This window comes from Triturus cristatus, chromosome 4_2, assembly GCF_964204655.1.
Source record: "Triturus cristatus chromosome 4_2, aTriCri1.1, whole genome shotgun sequence".
In the NCBI taxonomy this organism is placed as follows: Eukaryota; Metazoa; Chordata; class Amphibia; order Caudata; family Salamandridae; genus Triturus; species Triturus cristatus.
In genome coordinates this window covers 931,518,279-931,531,217 of record NC_140586.1, presented here as the reverse complement: position 1 = coordinate 931,531,217, position 12,939 = coordinate 931,518,279, and the positions used below count along the sequence as shown (strand labels likewise).

The following is a 12,939-nucleotide window of genomic DNA, read 5'->3' as shown; positions in this document are numbered from 1 at the left end:
CCCACCAGCGAATCTATTGACATCCCTCCCTCACAAGACCTCTGCGACAAACTCAGCACCTTTTTCCACAACAAAATCAAGAGCATGACGAAGACAACCAACACACTGAACGCTCACCAACCCCCCCCGACACCCTGAAGCCAGCGATTCACAACTGAACAGCCCTCACCACCGAAGACACACTGAAGACAATGAAGTAAATCCACTCCGGGGCCCCCACGGACCCCTGCCCCCACCACATCTTCAAGAGAGCCGCCGACACCATCGCACCCATGCTCTGCCACACCATCAACTGCTCCCTGGCGACCGCCTCGTTCCCCGACAACTGGAAACACGCCTAGGTTAACCCTTTCCTGAAGAAACCCTCGGCGGACACCACCGACCTCAAAAACTACAGACCCATCTCCCTGCTCCCGTTCCCAGCGAAAGTCATTGAGAAAGCCATCAACAGCCAATTCGCCACATTCATTGAAGAGCACAACATCCTCGGCTCCTCCCAATCCGACTTCAGAAAAAAACACAGTATGGAAACCGCCCTCCTCGCAGCAACAGACGACATCCACACCCTACTGGACAAAGGAGAAACAGTAGCCCTCATCCTCCTCAACCTCTCAGCGGCATATGACACAGTCTCTCACCGCACCCTAATACGCAGACTCCATGACACAGGGATCCGGGACAGGGCCCTCAACTGGATCTGCTCCTTCGTCTCCGGCAGAACGCAGTGGGTCAGACTCCCCCCTTTCCTCTCGGACCCTACACCTACCAACCTGCAGAGTCCACCAGGGTTCCTCCCTCAGCCCGACGCTCTTCAACGTCTACATGGCTCCGCTCACCTCGATCGTCAGAACTTACGGACTCAACATTGTGTCATACGCAGACGACACCCAACTCATCCTCTCCCTATCCAACGAACCCAACACCACCAGACACAACTTTCGAGAAGGCATGGAAGCCATCACCAAATGGATGAAAAACAGCTGCCTTCAACAAAACACCAACAAAACAGAACCCTTGGAAGCCCACCCATCCCCACGGACCACGCACACAACCTGGGAATCATCCTGGACTCTGAGCGCAAAATCAACTCCGTCTCATCCTCCTGCTTCCACACCCTCCGCCTCCTACGTAAGACCTTCAAATGGATTCCCCTCGAACACAGAAAGACCGTCACTCAAGCCCTGGTCACCAGCAGACTCGACTATGGCAACGCACTCTACGCCGGAATAAACAAAAACCTCACCGCAAGCTACAAAACATCCAGAACGCCGCCGCAAAACTGGTCCTCAACCTGCCAAGACACTGCCACATCTCCCGGCACCTGCGCACACTCCATTGGCTCCAGTGGATAATTTGTAAATTAAAAGGTGCCGGGGCTATCCTCAGGAGGCAGCGCTAACAGGAGAAATGTGCTAGTGCAAAGTGCCTCCTGACTAGAGCCCCAGCACTTACTATTCTGGAGAGGACTTGGCCTAATAGCTGGACCTGCAGATTTTGGGGCTGGGGAACCAGATTCGAGTCTCGGCGTGGCTCAACATCCTGTGATTCTGGGGGGAAATCACGTGACTTCTAAATATAAGTGTCCTTAACTGGTGCTATAAGCGCCGGAGCTGAGGAATAGGTGCCGGTGCTGAGCACTGGAAAACACCGGCTCAAATTAAGCACTGCTTGGCTCCTGATCGAGGCTAGAGTCACCTTCAGGCTGCTCACCCACACACACAAGGCCCTCCACGACACTGGACCAGCATACCTGAACAGCTGACTCAAATTCCACGCACCCCAAAGGGCCCTACGATCAGCCCAGCTCTCCTATGCCGTGGTCCCCCGCACTAGAAAGACCAGATCAGGAGCCCGCTCCTTCTCCTTCCTCGCGGCCAGAGCCTGGAACTTCCTTCTGCTATCCCTCAGACAGACACCATCGCTCCCCATCTTCGCAAGAAATCCCAAAACTTGGCTCTTTGATGGATTGGATCTGCAACCCCCACCCCCAGTGCCTTGAGACCCTTCCGAGTGAGTAGTCACATTTAACAAACGCTTGATTGAATGGTTATTGATAGCCTCTAAAGCAGGCATACACAACATTGGCAATACAAAGAATCATCCTCATTTAGAAAGCTGCAGCCAATGGCACCAGAGCCTGAAGGTGCCTGCAAAAATTGTGGTTGTTACAGATGTTAGTGTCTGCAGGCAAGCCAGTGGGAGACAGTGCGTGCAGGGGAGCTATCAGAAGTTGTGCTTACTTACAATCTGGAGGGTGTCAGTGCAGCCAGCAGAAGACCTGAAGTGAGCCAATCCTGGCTGATGACATGGAAGCGGTGCTCACATGGGAGTCCTGTAAGTGGCCGCGATTCATGGCCACGATTTATGGTACTGACAACTGTGTAAATTCTTGTTGTAGATGGGTAGCATTCTTATGTTTGAGGTCAATAAATAAGTTTGCTATAAATGGTCACTGCAATTGTCATACATAAGGCCAGGAAATGTCGCTCATTTGCAGAGTGCAAACATGAAAATGTCACACATATGCCAACTCAAAATTTGGCAGCTATGCATTGATAATACCTATTGTTGAGTTTCATCAGGCAATAAGCTAATCTCTCCATCTCCAGTGTGCTGAGCTGGCCCCGGGTCATTAGGATTTTCCTCCAGACCTTTGGGAATTTGTGCACTTTTGCTCTCCCACAAGTGATTTCAAGCCGGGCACGAGCCTCTGGTACAGCTCTTCCCAAACCTTTTTCAATCTAGCTGCCTCTGCTCTCGCCAGGACCCTGCATTACACAGTACACTCGGCTGAGGACTTTGTTCTATGAGCAGTACTGGCTGCGGGGTACCTTGTGGCTGTAGAGAGGCTAAATCTATCTCCTCTAGCAGATGGAGAAGGTATATTAAGTACCCAAGATTCTGATTACCTCATATGATTACGGCCAGTATAGCCATCTTGTTTAACACGAGTGTTGTATAAGTTTACATAGTGACTAGTATCAAAATTTGGTCTTGAAGAATGCCTATGAACTCTGATTGGAGTCTAACGAAGGCAAAAAGATGTTGACCTCTAAGGGGGTATATTTGTTTTGAACCTCCAGTCCTCTCACTTTTTAATCCTATCCAAGGACACTTCTGAATAAAGAAATTGAGGCCTTGAGACAGTTTTAACTTATCACGCACACTTTTCTTAGCATTCTGCCCCTCACTCACCTACACTGCTTTGTGGCATCCCCCTTTCTGAAAACACCTCAGCTCCTCTCCAGCCACCACATTAAGTGGAGAGTTGTAGCTCACATCTGGGACCTTGCGGCCTCGATGTGAGGAGGGAGCCCAAAGATGAAGCATGTCACCCTTGGGTGAGTGAGGGTTTGAGGGTAAGATCTGGATGGAATCCCCACTGTATCTTATAGGACCTCCCCCTCTCAGTGTCTCCAGTAGGACCTCTTTGTCCAAATAGTGGTGGAAGCATACAAGAATATCCAATCCAGATTGCAAATTTCGGGTTTGGGGCCGGTCCTGTGGGGGCGATAATGCGGAGGGGTTCTAGTCCATGAACCTACAGAAGCATCTCTGCGAGTGCTTGAACATATTGCTAGAAGACTTTGCCTTCTTTCCACAGAGGGACCCCTCTGATGCGTAGGTTGGCATGCCAGGATCTATTTTCTTTGTCCAAATAGTGGTGGAAGCACACAAGAATATCCATTCCAGATTGCAACTTTCGGGTTGGGGGCCAGCCCTGTGTGTCACACGCCTACTCACCACACCTGCCTCCGTGTAGTGGGTCCTCCCGCCATCCTGACCCTTCCAGGGGCGCTGCACAGAGCGTGGTCATGGGTAAACGCATGGTGGAGCTGCCAGAGAGTGAGGGGGGAGCGTTCCGATGTTCGGCGCGAGGTCGGAACAGGCCAAAAGACTACGATTCCCATGATGCAAAGTGGAAGTACCGCTATTGCTTACGGGAAGGAAACATGTGACACGGAAGCGGAGGAGCTTAAAAGAAGCCTCCGGTGCAGGGCTCGGTGCTGATTATTCATTGTGATAGCAGCGCGTTGCGCTGCCTGCCCCAGATTTCTGCTCTGGTACTGCTAAGGGTGCACTTGCACCATTTAACTCGAGACTCTGGTAAAGAAGCGGTATTCGCTTCACAAGCATTGTTTGGGCTTTGTGCTCAAGACGCTTATTTGCTTATTTGCCGGGTGTATGATCAGAGTGCTGTTAAACTGCCCCACCCCTACTGCCCATCTTATTAACTTTATTCACGCTAATCTACAAGCACCATTGGGGGGCATTAGGTGTTTAGGAAAGTGCACAGCCAAGAACGCTTATGGCCTGACGTACAGATACACAAGCATTATATCAAAAGGAGTATTTTGGTGATTAGTTGTTGTGTATCCCTTATCAGGGGGTTCAAGAGGCGGCCTACTGCTCTTTCCCTGTGATGCGGGCGCTGGCAGGCTTCATGGTGTGTACAGGATAAAAACGAATGTTATGTTATATGTCATGCTGATGTAAGGGACATCTCCGCTCATTATGAAATCTGGTTGTTAAGGCTCTATCTGTTTTACCCCTTTCCCAGCACAACCCCCTTCCTTGCGTAAGTAAGACAAGACCTTTATTCAGCCCTCACCTGGGAACAAGGAAGTTATATACTTTACAGGTATGCAAGAATTAGTGGGTAGCAAGAGAGAATCCTGGTCTAATTTTGTATATAACCTATATTTTTGCCTTACAGATCTCCCTCCCTGAAGTTCCCTTCCTTTCGTTCCCCCTCTTGACCATCCCGCTCACCTGTGCTGTTATAGCATTTAGGGTTGGGACTGTCGAGAGGTGAACCCCTTTTTGGCATCGAACCGTTCCAGAGGAATCATCGAGTTGACACTGTGGGAGCGTTAATGAGGAAGGGTTCCAGTCCATGAAGATACAGAAGCATCTCTGCGAGTCCTTGAACATATTGAAGATGGCTTACTGTTGAAAGGGGGCAAACTTATTCCTTCCATCGAGTTGAGGTGCAGTATTTTGTCCAATGCTCATGAGGGCCATTTGGGATCCACATTGACTAAACACAGGGTTTTAGGAGTCATTCTGGTGGCCACAGATGGATGGTGAAATTGACTATTTGGTCAAGAGTTGTGTGGTGTGTTCTACAACTGATAAATCATTTAAGACTTCAACCCCATCTTTAAAGTCTATTGACTGTCCAGCTGGACCTGGGAAGAAACTAGGCATTGATTTGGTGGGATCTTTTTATGTTTTGTCTCACAATTCTCATTTTGCGTTAGTCCTTATGGACTACCACTCCAAGTGGCACTTTGTCAAATTTATTGGTGAACTTGATTCCAAAGCTGTCATTGTCTTCCTCAAAGATGTTTTCTTCAGTGAGGGTCTTCCTGAAGAGATCATCTCAGACAATGGGGTGCAATTCGTTTCTGGTGAGGTGGAAACATTTCTGAGTGAGACTTCCATTCAGCATCTGAAGAGTTCTCTGTACCATCCGAAAACCAATTGCTTGGTGGAATGCTTTAACAGGGTTCTTGGTTAGTGTGTGAGGTGGGCTATTGCTAACTAAATGTTATGTTAAAAATGCTGTTCAATCTATGTTGTGGTTCTATAGAACCACCCCGCCTTCTTCTACAGGCTTTTTCCCTTTTGAGGCTCTAAAAGGAAGGAAAGCTGCGACCCACTTTAGGACGACTTGGAAGAGTACGTTCCTAAGAAAAGAGTTGTCACAACAGTGTCGCAATGAATTTATCCAACAAAATGCTGAATCCGCCCAGCAGAAACAGAAAACGTATTTTGATGCAAGGAAGAAAGTGAAAGTGTGTCCTTTTAAGGTTGATGATTCTGTACGCATAAAAACACCCGGGTTTGTCGAAGGGTGAGCCAAAACTTTCTGACCCTTTTGTTATTGACAAGGTGTGTGGTAATGCTGTTAGTGTCCAAAGTCGCAATTGGTGGAATGTTGCTAAACTTGTCAAAGCTTGTCAAAGCTCCTGTACAAGCTGAGTCGAGGTTGGAGTCTCTAAATGTTGATCATGCAGTCAAACCTCATTTGGAACGCTCACTTTTGTCCACGTCCCACAATGAGCCTCATGGGGTTTCGTTTGGTTATGTTGAAGATATGTTGGCCCCTGGTGAGTCTCTACAGAGAAGCTTCTGGGCATGGAGGGTTCCTAGCAGGTACCGTTAGTACCCTGGGTTCCTAGCAGGTACCGTTTGTATTCATATTCTTGTCGGTTGTTTATAGGGGTTTTGGCAGTGTTTTTTTTTTTTTGTTCCTCCTTGTATTTTCTGTCCTCTGCCTTTTTTCCCCCTGCCCTCTATTTTCCCTTATTGGCCCGCTTGTCTATCTTCACTTTTGAAGTCTTATTTTTCCATTGTTGTTAATTTTTGTTTATGGAGAAAATGATGACTAAATATGACTAAATATTGTACCTTTTTTCTTCTTTTGTATTAGCTGTTTTAGACTAGTGAAAACTCAATGTAGTGTTGTCTCTTTAATTAATCATTCTCTTTTAGAACACAGTCTTACTGGCGTTCGAGAGAGTGGCGGTTGGACTTTTGAAGTCGCCTGGAGCCGCCATGGGTACTGGTCTATTACTCACAATAAAGTGCTGTTTATCTACTAATTGTTTCTGCCACTTACCTCAAGTTTGCAATCTATTTTTAACTTAGAAATGAGGGTGTATGAAAGGAAGGCCCGGAGAGCAAGGAGATTAGGGAAGCGCATCTGGGCCCTGATTTATAGGTGAAAGGAAGAAAGACATGGTAATAGATCGCAGCTGACATCTAATTACGAATGTTTGTATTTTTTTAAACATCTAGTATGATATCAAACGCTTGCTTTTAAACTGTTGGCTTACTAATTCCCATGGATCTGTTATGTAATATTGTATGGTATTTATTGTCTTTATTTGTGGAATTTCCACATGAGTTATATTTATATTTAACATTAGTGATGAATAACTCAAATAAATCAAATGAAAAAAGAACTACTGTCCAAGCCCTTGTAAGCTCACATTTGGATGGTAGTAATGACGCGCTCCATGGCCTACCAAAGTCAACACTGGAAAAACCTACATCCACCTCACATCTCCTTCAGGGCCTGAAGAAATATGATCCCATCACCCCTATTCTAATGGAACTCCATGTGCTCCCCTGGCCTGCCCACACCATCTTCAAAGTCATCACAACCACCATCCCTGCTTATCTGACAGACACGCTCGCAATCGATATTGGTTCCTGGCACACTAGCAGCCAACACACCATCAGACTACAGGACAAGAATGGTAAAAGCCAAGTAACAAGGCAGCAGGGCTTTTCCATCTATACACCCACGATCTGGAACAACATTCCCATATCCATCATGCTGGGGTGGAATGGGCAAATATTTGTGTGCTTCCAATGCAGCGTACAGCCCGGGTCGGGCACAGCACTGTTTGGGTTTATACCAATTGGAGCCTTTCTGGAGCAAGACCTCCAAAATCCTAGGCTCATCCCCAGGGCCCTCCTGAAAGCACAGGGTCAGGCCTATTGCACAGGCATCTTAGGCCAGGCCACTCTGGGGTTGCTGGGTTACAGGGTCTAGCCATCAATACTAATGTGATGGCTTTCCCTGAGAATCCTCCTGTCCCTGTCCTCCCAAGAGCCTGAGCTTTTATGTAAAATAAGGTGTGCACCTTGGGCCTTCCCCTTTGCGCTCTCTGCCCCCTCTCTTTCTCCAAAGCTGAGCTCTGCAGGTAAATGTATCTATCTGAGTGAGGGGCTAGGGAGGGCCTTGCCCAGCAGTCTTACAAAGCAAGAGTTCAGAGAAAGCACCTGCTCTGGGAAGGAGACTCCGCTCACAGAGAAGACAAGTCTAACATGCCACAGTGAAGATTGGATGGGCAAGACACACGCCTGACAGGCTGGTAGAACACCACCAGAGGAGCAGATAGCTACGCTAAGAAGGCCACAGAAAAGTCATACATGTATCTCATACACTGGGACTGGTTGTAATACTGGCCCTAACACCTTTAGACAGTAGTCTGCGCATCATAACACCCAACAGTGACAAGACACTAAGCAAATGGCAAATGCTGCGTAGGATAAAGACGCCTTATATAACACAAGCTCAAGGCAGGCGCGCACACATAAAGATATATGTTGAGTCTCAGGAGATGTGCTTTCGTCACTAGTCTCTGTGGCGCAATCGGTTAGCGCGTTCGGCTGTTAACCGAAAGGTTGGTGGTGCAATCCCACCCAGGGACGTTTCCTTTTGCATGCATGAAGCACTTTAATAAAACATAGTAATGTGCCTTTGGTCTAGAGCTCCTGCTTGAGACCCTTTACCTGAACATTTCAATCCTCTGCGTTCTCTCTGCACCTGCACTCAATTTCATAAATAGGATGGAAAACAAAAAGCCAAACCTTGTAATACAACCGTAGGCATATAAGGAGGGGAGAAAAAATCAAAAGGCTCACAGCATTTGCTGATCTGTCCCCTAATGTAAGGACCTAGTGGTGCAATGGTAGCGTGTCGTACTCCCGATCAGAAGGTTGTGTGTTCAAATCACGTTGGGGTCACTGTTGCCCATTTTATTCCCCACTGAGTTCATATATTTAATTTAGAAAGCAAAGTCAAAAGAAGGCAGCCTTGCATTAGTGCTCAAGTTGTAAAATATGAAGTCCAGGTGCTCAAATGTTTGTCGGAGGCCACACCTTCTTGCCTCTGGCTCCACCTACTTACTCTATTGGCTCCACCCACTTACTCTATTGGCCTCACCCACATCCTCAACCGGCACTGCTAAAAGTTAGATGTAATACCCCATCTGAATTTCAGCAAAGGAGTCTTCCTCATAGTAAGGTTTTGATAGGAGGTTCCCCTGCCCTGTGAAAAGTTTGAAAAAGATTAAATCAAAAGTGCATTTAAAGCACAATTTTGGAATAAATTAGCTAAAATGACTAATGCATTAAAAAGGGACACTTGAAATATTCCAGTGCTCTATGTGCCGATTTGGGGTCAATACTGAGGTAGGGTATGGCATTTTTAACAGAGTCTATGCTCATTCGAAAGACACACAAAATCTTCTAATGTTTGCCTCACTTTTAAGCTTTGTGTTCCGGTATTACTACAAAAGCAGGGAGAGGTGGTGGCAGTGTGCTGAGTTAGTTACACACTGTGAATCACAAAAATGATTAATTAATCAACACTCAGGTCCGAACTGGGAACCTAAAGCAGCTCTGGCAAGTTTTGTTAAATCGGCCCCCATACGGTGTGTGGCAAGCGAGCGCAGCGAACTCAATGACTGCTAGAGATGTTTGGGGGAAATTCTCCCCTCATGAACATTTTGTAAAAAGAAAGACCAAAATGGTGCACAACATATTTTCCATTACATTAACTTTCAAAGCATAGTAAATTGTAAATGATGACAACCTGACATATGCACCCAGGCCGGAAAGCATGGAAATGTCACACAAAGGCACCCAAGCCAGAAAGCATCAAAATGTCAAACTAGGCACCCAGGCCAGTGGCGCTGGAACAATTTTCAGAGTGTTGCCCTAAAAATTACAAACATCGCTCAAAGGTGTTGAACAATCACGGACGTGTAACGCCCTGTTTGGGGCCATAATGTAGCAGATGCTTTAATAAAGCTCAAAACGTATGATTCAGACAATCTCGATGTACAAATAGGTGCAATGTCTGATATTTATGTTTCTTTCGTCTTCACTGCTTGATTTTGCTCGCCAGAAAGAGTCATTCATAGTCGTTAAAAAGTCACTCATAATTACACTGAATTGACTAAAATTAAGGAAATGGCACTATAGGAATCTGAAACCTTGGCAGCTATGCAGTGGGTGTCGGTGTCACTGGGCAAAGGGTGTACTGCAACGAGAGCAGAAGGACTTCACTACCTGGTAAATGAAACTCTCCACTGCTAGCCCTGCTGCCAAGAGAAGAGCACTTCCTTCCAGGCCTGGCTGTTCCCTATTTACTCATCCCCAGCCTCTGCTGCGAGGTAACCAAGCTGGTTCCTGCACCAGAGATTGTATATTACTGTGCCTATACTTGCTGTTAAAGGCCCCCTACCTGAGTTCGAAGCCCAACTCATAGGCCTACAAAGGAGAGGGTGGCCCTTTAATAAGTGGTATTGACATACACAGAAGGTTAATAAAGCTGTTAGAGCATTCCGCCAAATGGTAATATGATGTTCTAAAAAAGACAAGGAGGAACAATAGGCAAGCACCATAATGGTGGAAACATTGGAATGTTGTAGATCTATACCAGTCACTACTGGTCATCAGCATTCAATTGTCCTAAAAGGAGCTCCCGGCATTCCAGTACGTGGATTGTATTGTATTAAGTACAAGATGGGTCAGGAAGAAAAACATTGCATGACACATACAGAAAATTTAAAATGCTACAGTGTAAAAAGACGGCTCTAGGGAAATTTGAGGCTGCAGAACCGCTGGGCTTCTGGGAATTAGATACAGGCTTACTAGCTTTACCACTTTATGCCCTCTTTCAACTCAGCTTCAAAGCAACCGAGCGAGACCAAACCAAAACACAGACAACATGCACAGACAACAAACACAGCCACCTGTACACACCACTGTGTGGGGAGGGAAACCTGCCCTTCTCTGTACACGTGCTCCACCTCTTTGCACCCTGCACCCCTCTCCCTCATAGAGTTCATTGCTTTGGCTTCAGCAGCATATAACACAGGTATAGCTTTGACAACAAGAGCGCAAACATCCCTAACTCAAAGAACAGTTAAACAACAGGAAGCAGTGACAGCAGCAGTGCAAGTTTCCCAAGTGTAAATCAGAAGTTGTGGCCACTACTGCCATGTGCCTGCAGTGCCATCACCTTATGTAAATTACTTGCAATTGCAAACTTTTATAGGTTAAATGAATGATACATATTTCATACAAGTTTGTACATAAATACTGCTGCACCAGTGGCGGCTGGTGAGATTTTAAAGTGGTGGGCTGAAAATTGTGGGTGTCGAATTGCGCGCGAGCGCAGCGAGCGAGCCCGAACCACCTACGGAGGGTTCGGGGGGGTTCCCCCCCCGAGAAAATTTTGAAAAATTAGCAGCCAAATGGTGGATTTTCAAGACTTTCGGAAGCCATTGTGCTTAACAGAAACAGGCCACTGCCTCCCCTAAAACTATCATCAGTTCCAAGGCCTCATGAATAAACCATTCTAAATTGCAATAAACCACAATTAATTTTAACAATGTTGCATAAATAGGCTGGATCTGTCTACTGACCAAGTGGCTACTTGAGATAAAATTGCATTCAAGGTAGCCCATCAGAGTAAAATGCCTTCTTTTTCCATAAAGAATTGAATCTCATATTGGTTAGTGTTCATTTTTTGGAACTCAATAGCATGCATAAAGGCACCATGTATAAACAAAAAACACATAAGCAATTCCTTAAATGCTATGTATGTAGCATTTTGGACTTGCGAATTTAGGTCAAGAAATCGCAAATTACCACCAACTTGTAGTGTTAAAAATGCACAATTTGGCATTTGTGAAGGTGGCATAAGGTGCACATACATGCTCATCAGCATGCTTCCAGAAATCCAACTTATGTACGTTTAGACAGAGACCGCCCAACTCTTTCAACAGGAACTGCAATGAGGCTCAAGCACAACACCTTAAATAACATCAAACCTATCTATCTAATCTTTTAATACACCCAGCACATGCCCTGCCACTTGTAGTTTGGAGATTAGTGGGCCTTTTCTGAGCGCAGTTTAGTTGGAAGAAGGGATGCTACTGTAGAGAGATATGCAGTGAGACAATACATAAAAGGCAACATGCAAACACATGTGGTTGTCAATGGATGCTCCGATGGCTGTTAAGAGGAATACATAGTTAAAGAGACTGTTGGCTGACTGTATGTGCATATTAGGGTGGATCGGTGTTAATCACATAAGTAGCTTGATGCACATGCGAACATATGGGTGAACACCCGGGTGTTACATGACCAGTCTATTGAAAATACAATTCCCATAATGCAGGCAAAAGTCTCATTACAATCCAGGTAAGGAAATCCTTCTCTTTGTTTTCGCCTGCACAGAGTTAGTGTCGAAATAAAAAGCAACTGGCCAGGTGCATTTAAAGTAATTACAAAATGCTCAAATGTTAATTTAGTGTCCTGAAAAGTGCCCGTCTCCAGCACGATCGAAAAAGGAAGTGCTCCTTTCCGAATCCCTTCCTTAGCGCTCTCGGTGTTCGCTTCATTAGCATAACCTTTGTAGGTCCCGGGAGAGCCAATGGCACGCTAACTTAGCACAGTGTGAATATGCAGTTTGTGGTATAATATTTTCTAGTATCACCACTGCGTTCAGCTTAATAAATATAACAGTTAATGGGCCGCATTCCCAAAAGAACTAATGGACTATCGGCAGATTGTCTTTAAGAACAATATTTCTGTGTGTCAAAGTCTACTCAATCATCGCCAACTGCTTTCACAAATTCATTTTCTCTGGCAATTTCACATTCAGTCGATCACCTTCACTGCTCGTATCTCTATTTATTTTCAGACTTCCCCATACAGCATGTGTTGAAAGAACAACAATTATATTTTCCAAGCAAGTTCAATGGCCGTGATTGCTAATTTCAAACCGGCCATCTGTGTTATCGCGGATCATTCTTTATCTAATGCAGGCCTGTCACACAATGTCTGCCTGCTTCCTTGGAGTAATAAATACTCAACACCCAGTTGCTTAAAATTCTGTCTTGCTCCCGATGGAAAGTTGAAAACAAAAGTTTGCTCATTTTTTACCCTCCATCTTGTAGGCTGGCTTCTGAAATGGGATGTGCGTAATTAAATTCGCATTGCGTCGTGGTTTACATTTCGTTTACATTCTCTTCACTCATTGTTCTCTCGCTGAAGGATAAATACCCGTCGAGGACGTTCGTAGGACGGAGTGCAGCAAATGTCTGAAGTGAATTGTGCGCA

At 45.8% G+C, this 12,939-nt stretch overlaps 1 non-coding gene across 1 annotated transcript; it reads left to right on the top strand.

Annotated features, from left to right (window-relative positions):
- Positions 1-8,158: 8,158 nt before the first annotated feature.
- TRNAN-GUU (transfer RNA asparagine (anticodon GUU)) lies at positions 8,159-8,232 on the top strand. The gene has a single exon. It is a non-coding gene; the product is annotated as a tRNA-Asn (tRNA).
- Positions 8,233-12,939: the final 4,707 nt, after the last annotated feature.